Source organism: Pseudonaja textilis, chromosome Z (genome assembly GCF_049901715.1).
Source record: "Pseudonaja textilis isolate UNSWEBS1 chromosome Z, rPseTex1.2, whole genome shotgun sequence".
Lineage (NCBI taxonomy): Eukaryota > Metazoa > Chordata > Lepidosauria > Squamata > Elapidae > Pseudonaja > Pseudonaja textilis.
Genome location: NC_142008.1, coordinates 133,600,036 through 133,606,673, shown reverse-complemented (window position 1 = coordinate 133,606,673; position 6,638 = coordinate 133,600,036).

The window sequence follows — 6,638 nt, the reverse complement described above, 5'->3', positions numbered from 1 at the left end:
GCCAGAAACTGGAAGGGCAGCCACCTGGTGTGCATGCGCGCACGGGAAAGATGATCTTTTGGTTTCCAGTGCGCATATGTGCACTGGCCAGTTTCTGGCACGCATGCATGCACAAAAGACCAGCTGGCATGCCAGAAACCAGAAGACTAGGTGGCAAAACTGGAAGAGCAGCTGTCCAGTGTTTACATGAGCACTCGATGCCGAAAAGGTTCACCAACACTGTGCTAGGCTGTCCCCTCTGACTATTACATCTTTTAATTGAAAAAGAAAGAAAGAAAATTGCAAAGCACCCTCCAAGTATCCCCATTTTCCAGGAGAAATTCTAGAAGTTCATTTTAGACATTATTAGAAAATAAAATTATTGCCTGGCTGTTGCTAAGGCTAGACACTGCAGTGGAAAGGTCCTGCCTGAAATTTGCCCACATTTCAGCTGCCCCCCTCCAACTATCCGCCCCCCATCCTTCTGGCCTCTGGCACTGCTGCCAACCCCCTGCCAAACTCTGCTGCCCCCCAACTGACTTCTATTTTCTTCCTCCTGCTGCTAGTGAAGCCAACACAACCGCTGGCTCTTTGTGAGGCTGTGTGAATTGGAGGCGAACCCAGCAGGGCAGAAGAAACTTGAGGTCCAGGCCTAACAACGGCATGGTCCTCGCCTAATGACTGAAGTGGAGACTACCAGAATTACTGTTGCTAAGTGGTCCAGTTGTGATGTTTCGCCTAACAACCACTTCACTTAGCAATGGAAATTCCGGTCCCAACTAAGGTGGTTAAGTGAGGATTGATTAGGTTTTGAGTATATTAGCCCAAATGTACTGGACTAAGTCAATCTGTGATCTTGGTCAAGTAAACGCAAAAATAAAAATACAAAAAAAAATGTGATTATCTTTTTTTTAAAAAAAGAACATCACTGTGTTAAAGATCCACCTGCTCCCAGCTTCTCCATCTCCAAATTTTTGCTGAAGATTATTCTTGACCACTGAAGAGTTGATATTATAGCACTGGGTTCATGAAATAATTCAAGTTGGAAAGGCACGTGATTTAGGGTTAATTTGGAGAGCATAAACACTTTAAGAAAACTTTTACACATTGTGCAACCAATTGGTCTCTGAACATTGGGAAACAGACAAATTTTGGAACCTGCCTTGGGTGATTTCTGGGTAAAACTACAATTTTGCTAACCTGTGGAGATAATGATTCCTTTAAGAATGTAACTCCAGAAGGATTCTGGCCTGTGTTAGGAAGAGATAAAGGAGATTGCTATCCTTACAAACCACATAGCCCACAATATATTGGTTGCATGCCCAGTGCACTTTGGAACTCTGTAAAACCTGGGGTGGAATAGATGAAGGGATCTTAGTATTTGCAGCAGAAAAGATGTGTAGATATTCCCGACTCACCTATCTCACTGGAGTTTTGTTGTGTTTATTTATTTTTAAAACAAAAAAGGTGAAAGGAATAATGGAAAAAAAGCAAAGGAATGGAAAATGAACTGACCAAATGTGGACTGTTATGCAAAAACCAAAAAACAAAACACCCCTCTATATATCATTAGAAGCTCATTATTTGCTATCCTGAAATGTACAGGATAATAAATTTATTTGGGCTCAGCAATAATGCTTTAAGCTCTAGACCAAAATAGTAATCATGGTCCTTATGCATTAAAATTCATTTTTGGTTATGTCCCAAAATTCCTTCCTTCAGCAGAGTAATTTAAGACAGAAGAGAATATTTTTGTTCTACATTCATTAGAAATCAAGTATTTTTCCTGAATTGCATCCAATCATCCAGAGATCTGCCAATATCTTTCAAACTAACATCTGCCTGTCCTGGTTTAAACCTACTGTAAATTTCTTGGAATGAGTTATTCAGAAGAATGCCGTATATGGAAGCATCAAATATAATTTTTAAGCTCATGGATGTAGTCCTTAACTTATAACCACAGTTGGGACGAGAATTTCCAAGCAAACTGGTTGCTAAGGGAAATGGGGAAATGTAATCTTGGAGGACTGCTTAAGTTCAGAAGGTGAGCTTGAATGGAAATAGACTTTCCCTTTTACAAGAAGCAATTCATTAATTAACAAAGGCCTAGGGATCCATTTTGATCTTGCCTTTTGTCAATCATCACCCCCTCTCCCCGCCCCCATCTAAGGCCAGTTGCTGTGGGAGCCACTGAAGGGGAATCAGTGACTCCCAAGACCTAGAGAGATAGCTTCAAGATCATGTAGTAAGACTGCTTTATACTATATTGGTGAGGCTACTTTTGGAATACTGCATCCAGTTCTGGTCACCACCACCACAACAACAACAAAAGATGCTGAAAGCCCTAGAGAAGCTGTAGAGAAGAGCAAAAAAAAAAGATGATATGGGCTCTGGATGCTAAACCATGCAATGAATGATTGAGGGAACTAAGTATGTCTAGTCTAATCTAACAAAGGGAAAGGACTAGGGGTGATATGATAGCAGTGTTCCAGTATTTGAGGGACTCTCACAGAGAAGAGGGAGGTCAACGTATTCTCCAAAGCAGGGGTCTCCAACCTTGGCCACTTGAACACCTATGGACTTCAACTCCCAGAATTCCTCAGCCAGCTTTGCTGGCTGAGGAATTCTGGGAGTTGAAGTTCACAAGTGTTCAAGTGGCCAAGGTTGAAGACCCCTGCTCCAAAGCACCTGAAAGCAGGAGATGAAGTAGCTGGTGGAAGATCATTAAAGACAGATTCAACCTAGAACTAAGGAGAAATTTCCTCACAGTGACAACAATCAATCAGTGGAACAGCTTGCCTCCAGAAGTTGTGGATGCTCTGGAATAGTTGAGGCTCCTCTCTAAGGTCCTTTCCCTTTTATTCTCTGTTCTGTATAATTACACGGCTTGAGGTAGTCTGGTTTCGGGGATCGTTTTAATTCTTGACTAAGGAATTTGGATCCCCTTCTTCCCCAGGCCTCAAGCTTGTCCCCAATAGCCTTGAAACAGGGATTCCTTTTCTACAATTATCACTGAAGGAAGGAAGTGGTCATATCCAACCAACATCATCATCCCCCCGTCACCCCCCAGATCATCCCTGGAGGGCAAACTAGATGACTCATTTGCTTTGATGTTGTTGATTCCCCTCCTTCGACTTTCTAGAGGTATTTGCTGAAGAATGAGATACGGCCGATGCTGCAACAAACATCACATTTAGGCTGGCACCTGACCGGGGCTCTTGATATGACGAAAGTTATTCCCAGTTTATTGTAAATATGTGTAGATCTCTGGATGTGTCAATGGGGAGGCTGAGCTTTAGAAAGCCTTTTGCACGATGAGGGTTCTACAAATACTATTAGAGTTGGGGAATGAGAGTCAAACCTCAGGCCTTTACCCATATCTGAATTATGGGACTTTTTTCATTTGCCTTGAATGGACAAAATCGAAATTTTTGTTCTCTTGGTCTGGTCTCCTACCTCTGCTTCAAGTCATTGCAGTTTAAAAGAGGAGAGGTAATTTGGTGACAAAGCTTCAATGAAAAATCCATGTCTTAATAATCTGGGATCAGATTATTTATTATCAGAAACATTATCAGAAAAATGCAATGTGGCCCTCAAGGAAATAGAGTTTGACCCCCTGGTTTATATCTTCCATCCAGATAGACAGCTGGCATTATTTGAAAATGACGTTATATCAATATGTGTTGGAATTCATTGTTGGAATGTGTTTCTATGCAACAACTATACTAGAGTTTAGCCAGTAAATGGCAGTAGTTTGGCTCTATAGCAGGGGTTGCCAACGTTTTGGACCTCAGGGACCACCAAACTCATAATTTTAAATCCCGGGTACCACTAATATGAATTTTGACTGACGATGGCTTGCTGACATTGGTGGGAGAGAGAGAAAAAGAAGGAGAGAGAGAGAAAGAAAGAGAGAGATCTGATCTAACCTCTCTCCCTCCCTCCCCCCCCTCACACACACACACACACACACACACACAGGCAGGGGTAGGATTCAAATTTTTTAACAACCGGTTCTGTGGCCTAATTTGTGGGTGTGGCTTGGTGGTCATGTGACTGGCTGGGGATGGTTTGTATGTAAATATTATAAATATTTATACAAATATTTAATTTTTTATAAAAAAGAGTGACTTTTACCCAAAATCAGGCAAAGCAGGCAGGCAGATTGAATTGCTCACAGAATCACAGATTCACTTAGAGATCTGTGTTTCTGCCATCGGCTAGCTGGTTCTGCACTGCTTCGGTCCTAAGGAAGGTTCTAAGGAAGATCTAAAGATTAGCTAGAAAGCAAGAAATGCAATGATTTTCTGCTTTCTAGCTAATCTAAATCTTCCTGCACAGAAGAACAGCTGATGGTCGGAAAAAGGAAAAATAGCAACTTAGCAGGCAAGTTTGCCAGGTAAGGAGTGAGTGGGCGGGGAGGGCAGGCCACATGGGCGGCACAACCTTGTGTTCCTGCACAGCCTGGAATAATTGCTTTGGGGGGTGCTCTGGGGGTGACATTTCTCTGCAGACCACCAAAATTTTCTAGCGGACCACCAGTGGGCTCTGGCCCACCGGTTGGCAACCACTGATCTATAGTATAGTAGTCTATGCCAGTGATGACTAACCTTTTTGCTGTCGCATGCCGAAAGTGTGTGCATGCATGCGCGAGAGAACACACATATGCCTGCACCCATAATGCAATGCACACACAACCCCTATGCTCCCCCCACCCCCCTGCGCATGCACATGTCTCCCACATACACCTCGCTGCCCCCCATACATGCAGCAGATACCCAAAAATCAGCTGGTTGGTGGGAGGCATGTGGGCATGCGCAATGGAACTGGGCTGGGGATGGCTGATGTGCCTTCAGAGATGACTCTGCGTGCTAGTTCCAGCACATGTGCCATAGGTTCGCCATCACGGCTCTATGCCATGGATGTCAAACTCCCAGCGTCACATTGCCATCAGGTAATGTTTTGTGATATTTTCCCCTTCACAGAGTTGGGGTGGGCGTGGCCTGTGCATGACGCATCCGGCCCACAGGCCACCAGTTTGACACACCTGCTCTATACGCTTTTGTTCCGAATTTCCTGTTTCCTGTTAATTAAATAGTTGAGCAAGAAAGCACGTGGTGTCTTCACTTCTTGTTGGCTCTGTGGTGCCTTACATAAAATAGAGTTTCTAACAATATGACATTCCTTGTCTTTCTTTAAAAAAACTACCATTTAGCCAATTTAAGTTTACATACCTGCTGTCTGTCATGTCTAAAATCTTTAAAAAATAAATAGTCCCTCAACAGTGTGTAATAATCAGCAGTTCCTGATTTAGTGAGAAGTATAAGGCTAGTCATACTTCTTACTAGAGAATTACACACCTATTACTGCTGAACTGTTTATGGAGGCATAGTTTGGTCAAGTAAGTACTGGGCATGAGAACTACTCTCCTAATATAAGATTATTGCTTTCATTACCTTTATATTTATCGATGGAAAGCCCACTTCTAATCTCAACATTGTGATATACGTTGGTATAAGCCTAAGATTAATCTTATGAATTTATTATGGACCTAATTCTTTTAGTTTATACTGAAACCCCAAATTTGGGGCCCTTATATCAACTATCTTAAATGCAGAACATGCTAACCATCCTCCTTTTGAATAGAAAAAGAAGCAAATTGCTCTCATTCATCTCATGGCCATTGTTCTTGTTGATACTATATATGTTTTCCACGATAATATTTCTGTTCCATATTGACAGACTTGTAACCCAACGTTCCCATTGGTCCGTTTTAACCGCTACCTGATTGGACAACCAGGGCGGCTGTGATTGGCTCGCTAAGAGTCTGCCGCGATTGGTCAAAACCAAGCGCGGGAGACTTAAAGCGATGTCATTGGCTGCTAAAGCCCTGGCAAACTCTATGAAAGAGCCGCCGCGGCTGCTATTCTTTTAAGCTGGTTTTAGCCGAAGAGCTGTTGTTACTGAACTGAAGTCTCTTGTCTTTATGAGCCCAACCCTGAGAATATAACAATTTCAGTAAACCGAATACCCAAATTCTTAAATGGCCGCCCTTGTTTTATCTCATTCCCATCTAGTCCACCTTAGTCTCTTTGGTCTTTTGCTTTAAACAAGCCCAGATGGCAATTCCTGCTTTCTTTGGCTTGCTCTTCGCAATTCCTTTTCCATTAAGTTTTGTCCATGCAGCTGCGCTCTTCCTGTTTGTGCTAGGCTGGGGGTGGAAATATAAATTATTGCTAATGGACATATCCCCACTTGATGATGATCTCATTTTTACAAGAAAAAAAGTTATCTTTTTAAATGGGATTGGGGAAAAGAAACTAACATTTTTTTCTGGAAACTGAAGAGCAGTCCAAGTAAATCTGGGAATCAGACTGCTGATCAGGATGTTTGTAGCTGCTGCCTTTCCAATCTGTGCTTTCCTAATGAATGTGATTTTATGTAGGTCATCTTTCCAGGTCTACACAAAACACATTTGGACACAATGCCAACATCTTCAAGCAGGATCAAACCAGAAAGCCTGGATGGAAGAGAAAGATGAACTCCAGAGTTCAAAACAATCTTCGGCAGGGTGAGCAGGTTGGCCTCCGTGGCCCTGGAGGTACCATTGACTTTCCTGCTGAAAATTACCTCACCCTTTTTGAGCCAGAAAGCAAGAA